Here is a 15,944-nt window from a genome sequence, read left to right as displayed (position 1 = left end):
GGGGTTTCCCATTGTGGGCATCCCCACAGAGTTGGGAAATCCGCGGGCGTGAGTGCGCTGCCGGCAAAGCGGATGATCCCACCGATGGAGAATCCAGCCCTCTGTGTCTCTACAATCACATCAGAACCTCTACCATATGGAGTTTGCGCAGAGTGCACTAAATCGGCCGTTCCTTCGCTGTCACTCAGTCAAAATCCTGGAACTCCCTCCCTGACAGCACTATGAGTGGACCTGCACCACATGCACTGCAGAGGTTTAAGGAGGCAGTTCACCACCACCTTCTCAAGGGCAATAAACGCTGACCCAGCCAGCGAAGCCCACATCCCATGAAATCTCCGGTCTGCTGGGACTGTTCAGAAACTAGGGGATTTGGAAAAATCATGGCCAACACATCCAATATCACTGCAGCATCTCTTTCAGAAGCCGAGAACGGCGACCATCATGTCTGTGCATTTGTTGGAATTCAGTTTCTCCAGTCCTCTTTCTCTGCTGATTTTAATTACCTGAATATCCTCACTCTTTTCGCCGCCGAGCTAATCTTCGATTTCTGGTATAGAACTTGTGTTTTCTACTGTGAAGACAGACTCAAATACTTGCTCAATGTCTCTGTCATTTCATCATTCACCATGATAATTTCTCCTGTCTCTGCTTCGAAGCGAGGTGAGCCAGTTATGGCGGGAAGCGATGGCCGCTCGAGGTTCCCGAAGCGAGGGAGCAGCGGAGGCAGAGAAGAATGGTGACCAGCAGTCACAAGGCTCAGAGGCTTGTTGCCGTTGTGGGGGCAAGCATTCCCAAGACAGATGCAAGTGTAAGGAATTCATCTGTTTCCTCCACATATTGGTCAAGAAAACCATCCCGTGTACACTCCAGGAATTCCTCCTCTACGGCATTGTGGCTACTTTGATTTGCCCAATCTATGCGAAGATTAAAATCACCCATATTCCCTTATTACATGCAGCTCTAATTTCATGTTCAATGCCATTCCCCAATATCACCACTGCAGTTTGGGGGTCGATATATGACACCCACTAATGTTTTCTGCCTATGCGTTCAACGACCATTCTCTCTATTTTTTTTTTTTTAAATGGTGTGTACCCTTGAGTATTGATTTCCTAGTCTTGGTCACCTTGTAACCATGTAGCTGCAATGGTGATTAGATGCAAACCATTTCACTCTATTTGTGCCACTAATTCATCAATTGCCACTTGACGGTACAGAATTTGAGTATCGCTGAAAATGGACACATTTTGTTCAGTTGACAAAGATGCAATCGACATGTTCTTTCTGACTAGAAAGAAGAAACCCTTTGCAGACACAAATAACATGTACACACACATTGTGGCCTTTTTTCAACAAAACAAAATAGGCGGCAGTCATTCTCTGGTTCATTCTACAGGTCAATGCCGTGACCAAACAAGGTCAGCCTGCCTGGTTTGACTTTAAACAAAGCCTGGCAGTCAACTGTCAGCTATCAGTTAACTGGTACATTCTCCATGGCAACACCTCTACCTATCAGAGTCCACTTGCTAAACAATCAGCACTCTCTTCTCATGCAGTATAAATTGTTGTTCCCTTAACATTTGGTATTTTTGTGAATTGTCCTAATGAGTGCAAAAGGAAAGCTTCAACAACATGTCTCCTCTTTCATCAATAGCCCATAAATCTCATTACGGATGCACCATGCATTCAGAGGAAGTGACTTCAATTTTATTTTTGTAACTATTAATCCATGCATGGATGTCAGTCTCTGATGCAATATTACTGTTAAACTCTCTGTGCCTTCCTGTTCCACCCGGCTTGTCTTTACCAGCATCAGGTCATGTTGCAGCTGTACAAAACTCTGGTGCGCCCGCATTTGGAGTATTGCGTGCAGTTCTGGTCGTCGCATTATAGGAAGGATGTGGAAGCATTGGAAAGGGTGCAGAGGAGATTTACCAGGATGTTGCTTGGTATGGAGGGAAGATCTTATGAGGAAAGGCTGAGGGGCTTAAGGCTGTTTTCGTTAGAGAGAAGAATGTTAAGAGGTGACTTAATTGAGGCATACAAGATGATCAGAGGATTAGATAGGGTGGACAGTGAGAGCCTTTTTCCTCGGATGGTAATGGCTACCACGAGAGGACATAGCTTTAAATTGAGGGGAGATAGATATAGGACAGATGTCAGAGGTAGGTTCTTTACTCAGAGAGTAGTAGGGGTGTGGAATGCCCTGCCTGCAACAGTAGTGGACTCGCCAACATTAAGGGCATTTAAATGGTCACTGGATAAACATATGGATGATAAAGGAATAGTGCAGATGTGCTTTAGAGTGGTTTCACAGGTCGGCGCAACATCGAGGGCTGAAGGGCCTGTACTGCGCTGTAATGTTCTATGTTCTATCAATATACATTTCTATTGCCGTAATTTTTATCTTTGGATATCTAAATCTCTCTTCACCCAAATCTTTCTTCCCCTCTGCCAATTTAAACCTATTTTTCCGACTCTGACCATATTTGCTGGTACACTCTATGGGCAGAGTCTTGTGAACGAACATCTCAGCTGCCAACTGAAGAGCTGGCGGAATCACCGCATTGCCCCTTTTTGATAAGAACGGCTACATCATGTGCCTCACAGACACCTGATAGGCTCAGCGATGGGGCCTCCTCTAGGATCAAGGACCATTCAGAGTCCAGCAGCTCTTCTGTACTCGGCAGCACCACTGGGAATGCAGAGGCTGGTGGCGGTGTGACACCCATCCAAGGCCACAAACAGCAATGAGGTAATAAGCCGACCATCAGTCTTTAATTATGAGGGTTGAGGAATAAGCATTGCCCTGGACATCGGGGATACCTCCACTGCTCTTCTTCCAAATACTGTCATTTAATTCCACCTCAGAAAGGTTTAACATCTCATTTGAAAGGCAGCACCTCCAACAGCGTAGCTCTCCTTCAGTGCTGCACCGAAAGTATCGTCCTTGATTTTTGTGTTTGAGCCCAAGTAGGAAGACTTGAGCCCTCAATCTTTCAGCTAAGCATGTTACCCACTGAGACACAGATAACACTTTGGAGTTGCCAGCTAGTGCCACAAACAATATGATACTGTACATGCTATGAACCATGCACCATAGAAAGCATCCTACCTGGCTGCCTCACAGCCTAGCATAGCAGCTGCTCGGCCTAAGACCGCAAGAAACTTCAGAGAGTCGTGAACACCGCCCAGACCATCACACAAACCTGCCTCCCATCCATTGACTCTATCTACACCTCCCGCTGCCTGGGGAAAGCGGGCAGCATAATCAAAGAGCCCTCCCACCTGGCTAACTCAGTCTTCCAACAACTTCCATCGGGCAGGAGATACAGAAGTCTGAGAACACGCACAAACAGACTCAAAAACAGCTTCTTCCCCACAGTCACCAGACTCCTAAACGACCCTCTTATGGACTGACCTCATTAACACTACACCCTGTATGCTTCATCCAATGCCAGTGCTTATGTAGTTACATTGTGTACCTTGTGTTGCCCTGTTATGTATTTTCTTTAATTTCCTTTTCTTTTCATGTACTTAATGATCTGTTGAGCTAAATCGCAGAAAAATACTTTTCACTGTACCTCGGTACACGTGGCAATAAACAAGTCCAATCCAAATCAAGGACAGTAGTGGGAAGTTGTGCTTGGAGTCCGAGGAGATCGGAGAGGTGCTAAATGAATATTTTTCATCAGTATTCACACAGGAAAAAGACAATATTGTCGAGGAGAATACTGAGATTCAGGCTACTAGACTAGAAGAGCTTGAGGTTCATAAGGAGGAGGTGTTAACAATTCTGGAAAGGGTGAAAATAGATAAGTCCCCTGGGCTGGATGGGATTTATTCTAGGATTCTCTGGGAAGCTAGGGAAGAGATTGCTGAGCCTTTGGCTTTGATCTTTAAGTCATCTTTGTCAACAGGAATAGTGCCAGAAGACTGGAGGATAGCAAATTATTGCGCCCTTGTTCAAGAAGAGGAGTAGAGACAACCCCGGTAACTATAGACCAGTGAGCCTTACTTCTGTTGTGGGCAAAGTCTTGGAAAGGTTTATAAGAGATAGGGTGTATAATCATCTGGAAAGGAATAATTTGATTAGACATAGTCGACACGGTTTCGTGAAGGGTAGGTCATGCCTCACAAACCTTATTGAGTTCTTTTGAGAAGGTGACCAAACAGGTGGATGAGGGTAAAGCAGTTGATGTGGTGTATATGGATTTCAGTAAAGCGTTTGATAAGGTTTCCCATGGTAGGCTACTGCAGAAAATACAGAAGCATGGGATTCAGGGAGATTTAGCAGTTTGGATCAGAAATTGGCAAGCTGGAAGAAGACAAAGGGTGGTGGTTGATGGGAAGTGTTCAGACTGGAGTCCAGTTACTAGTGGTGTACCACAAGGATCTGTTTTGGGGCCACTGCTGTTTGTCACTTTTATAAATGACCTGGAGGAGGGCGTAGAAGGATGGGTGAGTAAATTTGCAGATGACACTAAAGTCGGTGGAGTTGTGGACAGTGCGGAAGGATGTTACAAGTTACAGAGGGACATAGATAAGCTGCAGCGCTGGGCTGAGAGGTGGCAAATGGAGATTAATGCAGAAAAGTGTGAGGTGATTCATTTTGGAAGGAATAACAGGAAGACAGAGTACTGGGCTAATGGTAAGATTCTTGGCAGTGTGGATGAGCAGAGAGATATCGGTGTCCATGTACATAGATCCCTGAAAGTTGCCACTCAGGTTGAGAGGGTTGTTAAGAAGGTGTACGGTGTGTAAGCTTTTATTGGTAGAGGGATTGAGTTTCGGAGCCATGAGGTCATGTTGCAGCTGTACAGAACTCTGGTGCGGCCGCATTTGGAGTATTGCGTGCAATTCTGGTCGCCGCATTATAGGAAGGATGTGGAAGCATTGGAAAGGGTGCAGGGGTGATTTACCAGAATGTTGCCTGGTATGGAGGGAAGATCTTATGAGGAAAGGCTGAGGGACTTGAGGCTGTTTTCGTTAGAGAGAAGAAGGTTAAGAGGTGACTTAATTGAGGCATACAAGATGATCAGAGGATTAGATAGAGTGGACAGTGAGAGCCTTTTTCCTCGGATGGTGATGTCTAGCACGAGGGGACATAGATTAATTTTGAGGGGAGATAGATATAGGACAGATGTCAGAGGTAGGTTCTTTACTCAGAGAGTAGGAAGGGCGTGGAATGCCCTGCCTGCAACAGTAGTGGACTCGCCAACACTAAGGGCATTCAAATGGTCATTGAATAGACATATGGACTGTCATGATATTCAAACACACACATCATGATGGACACACTAACAGGCAAATCAGAGTACACAACACCACAACCAATCACAGACAAGAACACCAACCACATAAAAAGCACGAGCACGACACCTGGTGGTCAGTAGGTCTGGGGAGAAGGGAACAAGAAAGAGCTGTTAAAACATCACAAGCAGGGAACCCCCACGTGCAGAGTGCAAAGACCAAACTGTAAATAGTAAGTTTAAATAAAATAGCGTTGTACCATATGCAACCGTGTTGGCTCATCTGTGTGTCAGAACACCCAACACCACATGGACAATAAGGGAATAGTGTAGAGGGGCTTTAGAGTGGTTTCACAGGTGGGCGCAGCATCGAGGGCGAAGGGCCTGTACTGCGCTGTAATGTTCTATGTTCTAAATCCAATCCAATCCTAGGTGACCAGAAGCTGAAGTGGACCAGACATATTAGAATATAGCTGCAAGAATGAAGGAGGTACATAGTTCATTGGCTCCTCTGTAATATCAGTCAGGTTCTTGGATTAGCAGCAGCTATTTATTCAGCCAGTGACGGTACCTCTGCAAATAGTGAAATTTGAATTCAAACAAAATCTGGAATTAAAAGTCGAATGATGACCATGAAACTATTGTCCATTGTCGTGAAAAAACATCTGGTTCTCTAATGTCCTTTAAGGAAGGAAATCTGCCGTCCTTACCCGGTCAGGCCTACATGTGACTCCAGACCCACAGCGATTATGTTGACTCTTAACTGCCCCTTTAAGGGCAATTAGGGATGGGCAATAAATGCTGGAACAGCCTGTGATGCTTACTTCCCATGAACGCAAAAAAAATTAACTAGGTGAGCCATGTGACTCTGGAAATCCCTTTTGCAATTGTTCTGCACCTTAGCCTCCTTCAAATGCACTTCTTTGACCTGATCTTCCAGCTTTCCTATATCTCCTTTTTTTTGGCTCACTAAGATTTTATAAGTTCTGTTCAATGTGCAGTGTGTTCGGACATTTATTTTTCTACATTAAAGGCAACAGCGATGTAAATGAGGGTTTCGCTGGTTGCTGTTTGAAAGAATATGAAGGTTTCCCCACAAGGACCGTGCCTCTTTAATCAATTAGGATAGAGGACTGAATCAAACAACAAATCAGCACCTTGCACTCAGGAGCCTGGGCGGATACGTGGTCTATGCTGATGGATTGGAAGTATTCTCCTTCCACTGGCTGTAAATCTCGAATATAAAACAGGCTTGGATTGTCTCAGCCCAGATCTAGTGGGTGCAAGCTCATTGAACAGAACTGTCCATAACTTGAAACAAATTGATTTTAAATTAGCGACTTCACTGAGCTCGACAGGGCAATGCAGCTGGTGTAGGAAACAGGAATGTCACAATGGCGCAGTCGAGCTGGCATTAAAGTGCACAGCTGGGGAAGCGTGATCGGAAGTTTATTCTCTACCTGGCTGTGTGCTGCACAGCCTGGGGATTATTTCCTCCGGACACCTTAGTCAAAAAAGGGAAAAAAAGGAAAGTTGTTTTTCACTGTCCCCTTGGCCCCCTCATCCTAATGAGTACAAATATTTATGGAAAGAGAACAGCGAGCACTGGTGACATCATCTCGGAACCTGCTGTGAGGAATTACTGAGCTTGACAATGTGTGAGAGAGTTGAATTAACTATCAGTGGAGATGCAGTCATTAACCCAGGCTCATTATTTTAGATGCTTGCTAATTCAAGTCTTTCCCTTTTGGGCTCAGTAACTCCTCACTGCCAGATCCCTAGTAACTAAATCAACGTGTGTCATTTAAATTTAAAATACTTGAGGGAGAAAGATTAATTAATTAATTCTAAAGTACCAAAACAAAACGCAAAGTTGTTCCTGAAGTTCTGGATACAAATCCCACTCCAGAGGCCCGAGTATAAATATCAAGGCTGGCACCCTCAATGTAACACTGAGGGAGTGCTACGCTGCCGGAGGGAGCGCAATCACTTCGATGAAACATTAGACTGAGATCCCATCTGTTCTCTCGGGAAGTGAAAGATACCCCCGACACTATTTTGAAAAAGAGCAGGGGAGTCGTCCCTCATGTCCTGGCCAACATTTATCCCTCAATGAACATTGCAAAAGGAGATTATCTGATCATTATCTTATTGCTGTCTATGGGAGCTTGCTGTGCTACATTTCCTAATAATAAAGATTATCTTTAATATTGTCACAAGTAGGCTTACATTAACACTGCAATGAAGTTACTGTGAAAATCCCCTAGTCACCACATTCCGGCACCTGTTCAGGTACACAGGGAGAATTCAGAATGTCCAATTTGTTATATTGCTTGTTGGTACTATGCCATTAATCTTTGCTTTACACTTCCAGAATGGTCTGATGGTTAGATTCAAAAGAAACCACCAATATTCAACTTAAAGCAAATAGGTTTAATTGAATAACAAATTAAATAATGTTGAGTTGAGTTTGTTCAATCTTACAGAACTATAACTGATTATAAAGTAATTCGGAATAAGTATTAACTATATTTAACTACACGTGCTAACTATACTATATCTCTCTAACGCTCTGCTGTCTAGTCACTCCTGGTTCGAAGGGACCCCAAATCTTGTGAGTCCACATATATACACACATGAATCTAGTGCTGCCATCTAGTGGTTGTCTTACACTATGATGTAGTCATTAACCCTTTATATATCCTCATATATACATGTAACTACACAATTCACCTAACAAGCACGTCTTTCGGGACATGTGGTAGGAAACCGGAGTACCCGGAGGAAACCCACACAGACACAGGGAGAACGTGCAGACTTCACACAGTCACCCAAGTGGGAATCGAACCCGAGACCCTGGCGCTGTGAAGCAACAGTGCAAACCACTGTGCTACCGTGCCGCCCTCCGTGACTACAAGGCAAGAAATAGTTAATAGTAAAGTGCTTTAGGATGCCCTATGGTTGTGAAAGTTACAAGCTTTTCTTTCTATCTATACCTCAATGCAAGAAGATGATTCACTAAAGATGGAAAAGGCAGTTTGATTGTGTCATAAGTAGGTTGCAATGCCATTCTTCATGTGGTGCACTGCAGCAGTTATCTTGAATGCGAAGATGTGGAGCTTGGAGGCACTGAATTCGTCATGAATGTGTGTCTCTTGGAGAACAAGAAAATGAACACCATTGTTGGCACTTCTTGCAGGTAATCACACTTTAACTGTGGGACATAGCTTCCGCATTTAATTGGTAAATGTGGACCTCCCGAATTTGTGCGGCAAATTTCGCAAATCGTTCTGGAGCTCAGCAAATGCTTTGACCAATGCAGATTTGGACAAGTGGCGCAACCTCTGGGCTGACACCGATGTTGCCTAACAAAGTGGTCATTGACACAGCAGTAGAACCTCAGAAACAATGGTCTATATCCACTCTCCATGCAAGGACATTACCCACTGTTCATCACGTTGTGAATGGAGGTGGCCTACGGAAATGTGCCACAAAATTAATGGCTGTCCACCAAACAACATACTTGGACTGCCCGCTTGGCCTGAGATTGACAATGCTACAAGACATCAGACACAAGAAGAATGCAAGAGTTTGATTGTGAAAAGGGTTTCTAGACAAATCACTCTTTAAGCATTGTCAGTTTGAATTCTCATGCACGAATATCACTGGGATGAGACCAGTTTGGTCACTTTGTGCCAGCCGTTTATGACAGAAATCGTCAACTTTCTAGGCCACAAATTCCCTCCCTAAACCTTTCCACCCCGATCTGCTCTCCTCCTCTGACACATTGCTTAAAACTTACCTCTTTAACCAAGCCTTTGATCATCTGTCCTGATATTGCTTCATGTGGCTGCATCAAGTTCTGTTTGATGTGATCCTGAAGACCAGCTTGGGACATTTCAATCCGTCAGAGGTGCTATATAAATGCAAGCTGTTGCTGCATTTGTTCCACATTGATGCACTATCAATTACGACTAGACAAGAGTAGAGAGTAATCGAGGCTTTATTAAGCAGAGATGTATAGCCTCCCGCAGCTGCTGCCGAAATGGCTACAGCTCGGTGAGCACGCACATTTATACTCCGCCTACTGGGCGGAGCCAGCAGGCAGGGATCTACCCCTGTACCTGTAGTACAGCAGCCTTACCGTATTACCTCTCATATATGTATTATACAAACAGTGGTGACTACCACATTCACCCCCTGTTAAAAAAGAGCCCAGCGGGGGTGGTGGAAACTCTTTACATGGTATGTGAGCATTTTCAAAAACTATTTACATGGTATGTGAGCATTTTTAAAGAGTACAGTTTGGTGAAAATTCACAAATTTAGCCGGTCGGGTGCCTTGATCCTCCATTGCGAGATCCGCAGTCCCATGATGCAGGCGTCAGCTTGGTCGCCTGTGACACCAGGAGCATATAATCCTCATCCTCATCCCCGGGTGGAACCAATGGGAGGACGGATCGTCCTGGAGCGGGGGCTCTGGTGAGGTGCGCTGGGGGGAGGGTGGGTGGCGCCGGGGCAATTGGAGGGGGGGTGGGAAACCAGCTGGTGCCAGGTCCCTGAGGGAGACTGTGTCTTGCCGGCCGTCGGGGTACGCCACGTAGGCGGGTTCGCATGTAGCAGTTGTACCCTTTTGACCAACGGGTCCTCCTTGTGGAGCTGCACGTGCTTGCGGAGGAGGACGGGTCCTGGGGCTGCCAGCCCCGTTGGGAGCGAAAATGGGAGGTGCAGGAACAATGGGCCTGGATAGCGGCGATCGACCGGGCCTGGCACACCACAGCAAAATGCCCCTTCTTCCCGCAGGTCTTGCAGATTGCACTCCGCGCGGGGCAGCGCTGCCGGGGGTGCTTTGTCTGCCAGCAGAAATAGCACTTGGGCCCCCCGGGGTTTGTTGGCTGCCACGCGACGCAGGCTTGGGGTTGGCTAGGGGCGGCCGCTGGTGGGCCCACGATGTCCATGAGGGGGGCACCGTGCGGTCGGGGGCGTACACTTGTACATTACGGGAGGCTACCGTTAGCGAGGTCGCAAGTTTCTTCGTCGCCGCGTGGTCGAGCGTACCCCCTTCTAAGAGGCGCTGGCAGATGTACGCTGACCCTATGCCCATAACGAAAGCGTCCCTGATTAGGAGTTCAGTATGTTCAATGGCCGAAACTGCCTGACAATCGCAGTTCCTCGCCAGGACGTGCAGGGCACGCCAGAAATCGTCCAATGACTCACCGGGGAGTTGTTGCCGCGAGGACAGGAGGCGTAGAGTTTGTTGATCGGCCGTGTGTATTTCTCTTTCAGAAGCGCCATGGCCTCAGTGTAGCTGGGTACATCCCGGATAAGAGGAAAAATATCGGAGCTCAACCATGTGTACAGGATCTGGAGTTTCTGAACCTCTGAGGGTGGTTCTGTTGCTGATCCAATGTTGGCTTCAAAGCAAGCTAGCCAGTGCTCGAAGGCCGACGTGGCGTTGCCTGCTTGAGGGTGCAGCTGCAGGCGATCTGGCTTGATGCGAAGGTCCATCGCTGTAAAATCTCTGCGTGATTCTTCCATAAAAGTTATGACAGATGAGTGGGAAAATCCCTGGAGATATTTATCCCCCTGGGTCTGTTTCTTGGAATCACATGAACCAGATTGAGCTCTTTGTGTCGTTAGCCTGATTTACAAACGAAAGGCTGAGTAAACAGATTGCGGTAATAAAATGGTAATAACCCACCATTTGCTGCAGCATAATGTCTAGTTAGACTCAATCTCACGCATTTAAGTTTCTGCAACTTTTTGCATGGGAAGTCACTGAAAGTGCAAGCAGATAACGCCACACTTATCGGGGTGTGGGCAAACAGGGGAGCTTGCAGTGGATCTCCTTAATCATTAAGGGCAGCACGGTAACATTGTGGTTAGCACAATTGCTTCACAACTCCAGATTCCCAGGTTCGATTCCCGGCTTGGGTCACTGTCTGTGCGGAGTCTGCACATTCTCCCCGTGTGTGCGTGGGTTTCCTCCGGGTGCTCCGGTTTCCTCCCACAGACCAAAGATGTGCAGGTTAGGTGGATTGGCCATGCTAAATTGCCCTTAGTGTCCAAAATTTCCCTTAGTATTGGGTGGCGTTGCTGGGTTGTGGGGATAGGGTGGAGGTGTTGACCTTGGGTGGGGTGCTCTTTCCAAGAGCCGGTGCAGACTCGATGGGCCGCATGGCCTCTTCTGCACTGTAAATTCCATGAAACTATGAATCAGAATGACAGATTGTGAAATAAACAACATGAGGACGGAAAGGAAAGTTTTAATTAGAATGGGTGAATTCATGGAATCACTACAGTGCAGAAGGAGGCCATTCGGTCCATCGGGTCTGCACTGACCCTCCGATGGAGCATCCTACCTCGACCCACTCCCCCCCGCCCCAACCTCATAATCCCGTGCATTCATCATGGCCAATCCAGCGAAAGCGCATCTTTGGACTATGGGAGGAAACCTACGCAGACACGGGGAGAAAGTGCAAACTCCACGCAGACAGTCACCCGAGGCCGGAATTGATCCCAGGTCCCTGGCACTGTAAGGCAGCAGTGCTAACCACTGTGCCCCCGGTGCCGCCCTGTCAATAGCAAGTCAGTTACAGAAGGAGAAATAAAGAGAGGGGGAAAAAAGATTGGATTGCAACAGTGATGCAGACAGCGAGATGTTGTTTCGCAAAACTAACAGTGAAGCGTTGGAATGCGAACAGCAACTTTTGTAGATTGGCGTTTAACCACGCAACCATCCCTCGAGCTGGTGTTGCTATGCTGCTCCAATATCTGGACTTCCATTGCCGTATTGTCAGCAATGTATATCCAATAATGGCAAAATAAGCATTTCTATTTTTCGATATGGATCCAGGATAGTTTGAACAGTTGTTCTAAAAGAGCTCATTTACCAAGCGCTGTGCTAGCTTTAAGAGAGAACCAATATTGCATATAACTTAAGACACATTGAAAAGGATTTTGCTGGGATACATCCAGGTAAATGCTTAATGATTTTGCACTATACTTTTAGACAGCAAATGTAACAGTGTTGATCATTCGTCCGCTTCTATAACCAACCACAATTTATGTAGTCATAGAATTATACAATGGTTACAGCACAGAAAGGGCTAGTCAGCCCATTGAGCACATACAACAAAGAACAAAGAAATGTACAGCACAGGAACAGGCCCTTCGGCCCTCCAAGCCCGTGCCGACCATGCTGCCCGACTAAACTACAATCTTCTACACTTCCTGGGTCCGTATCCTTCTATTCCCATCCTATTCATATATTTGTCAAGATGCCCCTTAAATGTCCCTATCGTCCCTGCTTCCACTACCTCCTCCGGTAGCGAGTTCCAGGCACCCACTACCCTCTGCATAAAAAACTTGCCTCGTACATCTACTCTAAACCTTGCCCCTCTCACCTTAAACCTATGCCCCCTAGTAATTGACCCCTCTACCCTGGGGAAAAGCCTCTGACTATCCACTCTGTCTATGCCCCTCATAATTTTATATACCTCTATCAGGTCTCCCCTCAACCTCCTTCGTTCCAGTGAGAACAAACCGAGTTTATTCAATCGCTCCTCATAGCTAATGCCCTCCATACCAGGCAACATTCTGGTACATCTCTTCTGCGCCCTCTCTAAAGCCTCCACATCCTTCTGGTAGTGTGGTGACCAGAATTGAACACTATACTCCAAGTGTGGCCTAACTAAGGTTCTATACAGCTGCAACGTGACTTGCCAATTCTTATACTCAATGCCCCGGCCAATGAAGGCAAGCATGCCGTATGCCTTCTTGACTACCTTCTCCACCTGTGTTGCCCCTTTCAATGACCTGTGGACCTGTACTCCTAGATCTCTTTGACTTTCAATACTCTTGAGGGTTCTACCATTCACTGTATATTCCCTACCTGCATTAGACCTTCCAAAATGCATTACCTCACATTTGTCCGGATTAAACTCCATCTGCCATCTCTCCGCCCAAGTCTCCAGACAATCTAAATCCTGCTGTATCCTCCGACAGTCCTCATCGCTATCCGCAATTCCACCAACCTTTGTGTCGTCTGCAAACTTACTAATCAGACCAGTTACATTTTCCTCCAAATCATTTATATATACTACAAAGAGCAAAGGTCCCAGCACTGATCCCTGTGGAACACCACTGGTCACAGCCCTCCAATTAGAAAAGCATCCCTCCATTGCTACTCTCTGCCTTCTATGGCCTAGCCAGTTCTGTATCCACCTTGCCAGCTCACCCCTGATCCCGTGTGACTTCACCTTTTGTACTAGTCTACCATGAGGGACCTTGTCAAAGGCCTTACTGAAGTCCATATAGACAACATCTACTGCCCTACCTGCATCAATCATCTTAGTGACCTCCTTAGTGACATGTCCGCTTTCTGCAAAAACAATTTAGCTTTTTAGTCCCACTCTCCTGTCCTTTCCCAAGTGCCGTGCAATTCTCCCCCCACCTCCCTCAGATCCTTATCCCATTCTCCTTTGAAAGCCGCACGTGAATCTGCCTCCGGTAGTGGCATTCCAGGTCCTAACTGGTCACTGGGGATAAGAAGTTTTTTTCTCATGCCACCCTTGCCTTGATTGGCAATCATACAGCAGTCATACTCGATGCTGCCTTGGTACTTTGAGCCACCTGCCATATGTTGTTCAAGTCGATGCCTTCATAAGATCCTCCAAATCCAATGGCAAGAGAGCTGGTCGGACAGCAGCGAACTCGCCCAAGCCAACCTGCCAACATTAAGACGCTAATCATCCGAAACCAGCTCCCCTGGGTGGGACATGTCACTCGTCTGCCTGACTCCTGAAGAAATTGCCCTACTCGGAGCACGATCACAGCAAGCGACTCCCTGGAGGACAATGGTACAGCTTTAGGGATGTCCTCAGGGTATCCCTGGAGAGGTCAGACATCCCCATCGACTAATGGGAGTCCCCGGCTTGCCACTGACCAAAATGGAGAAGGTTCATTCGGGAAGACACTGAGCACATTGAGAGTTTTTTGTCGGGAATGTGCGGAGGCGATGTCGAGGCTTCGGAGGGAGCTCATAAACCTCCAAACTTCCAAATGACACTCGGGAGGCTGACAAGCTGCAGCCGCACATACACATTACACTCCCCACACACACTCACCCCAGCCAACAAGATGGCACTGGTTGTGCTGGAGCACGCCCATACAGCTGATGGGTTGGCTGGTGCCAGAGGGCACCCAGGGAAGTGCTCTGCGGGGACACCTATATGACCCATGGCACTAAGTTAAACGTGGGCTGTTAGCGGTGTGCGCAGCTGCATGGCTGCCTTGCCGGCTGCGGCAATGGTGTTGCCTGCCCGCCCACCCCGACCCCACAGCCTTCCCCCACTACTCCCCCGGCCCTGGCAGAAGCCCCCCCCCCCAGCCAGCGGCACATCTGTCAGCAAGCTATGGCGATGTTGGACACTTTCCCTACCCCCTCGCTCTCCCTCAGCATCCGCCACGCCGGTTTCACGATGTTTAAAAGCACAAGTGAACCGCGTCGTCGGGAACTCGGCCCATCGGAGGCGGAGAATCGCGGAGACCCGGAGAATCCCGGGTCGGGCCGGCTAATGATATGCAAACAGTGTTTACTGGACGTACGGAGTGAAAAGCATTGACACCGCTGTCGAGGTGCTGGAACATTGCGATTTGGCGCCCGCCGCGATTTCGGTGTCAGAACCGATTCTCCACCCAATCGCCTTTCCTGATTTTGGCGTCGGCCAGCGGAGAATCCTGCCCCATCTGTCCCGTAGACAGCAGAGTCTGCAGACCGTGCATTGGACTTTGCAGTCATTGAACATACAGTGCAGAAGGAGGCCATTCGGCCCATCGAGTCTGCACCGACCCACTTAAGCCCTCACTTCCACCCTATCCCCGCAACCCAATAACCCCCCCCCCTCACCTTTTTGGTTACTAAGGGACAATTTATCATGGCCAATCCCACATCTTTGGACTGTGTGAGGAAACCGGAGCGCCCAGAGAAATCCCACGCAGACACGGGGAGAATGTGCAGATTCCGCACAGTGGCCCAGCGGGGAATCGAACCTGGGACCCTGGCGCTGTGAAGCCACAGTGCTATCCACTTGTGCTACCATGCTGCCCTGAATCCGGTCATCGCAGAATCCAGCCAACCAGAGTGAAAACAAATCACCCCTGATCCTGAGGGACTGCCGAAGAACAAGAGACTCCAGGGGCGGGATTCTCCATAGTCGGCGCGATGTCCGCCGACTGGCGCCAAAAGCGGCGCGAATCAGCCCGGCACCGTGCCGCCCCAATGGTGCGGAAGTCTCCGCATCTTGGGGGGCCGAGCCCTCACTTTGAGGGGCTAGGCCCGCGCCGGACTGATTTCTGCCCCGCCAGCTGGCGGGAAAGGCCTTTGGTGCCCTGCCAGCTGGCGCGGAAATGGCTTTGCCGTGCGGCGCATGCGCGGGAACGTCAGCGGCCGCTCACGGCATCCCCACACGCGCGCAGGGGAGGGGGTTTCTTCTGCCTCCACCATAGTGGAGACCATGGCGAAGGCGGAAGAAAAAGAGTGCCCCCACGGCACAGGCCCGCCCGTGGATTGGTGGGCCCCGATCGCGGGCCAGGCCACCGTGGGGGCACCCCCCCGGGGCCAGATCACCCCGCGCCCCCCCAGGACGCTGGAGCCCGCCCGCGCTGCCTTGTCCCACCGGTAAGAGAGGTG

Source organism: Scyliorhinus torazame, chromosome 6 (assembly GCF_047496885.1).
Source record: "Scyliorhinus torazame isolate Kashiwa2021f chromosome 6, sScyTor2.1, whole genome shotgun sequence".
Classification (NCBI taxonomy): Eukaryota; Metazoa; Chordata; class Chondrichthyes; order Carcharhiniformes; family Scyliorhinidae; genus Scyliorhinus; species Scyliorhinus torazame.
Note: the sequence above shows the minus strand (reverse complement) of the source record.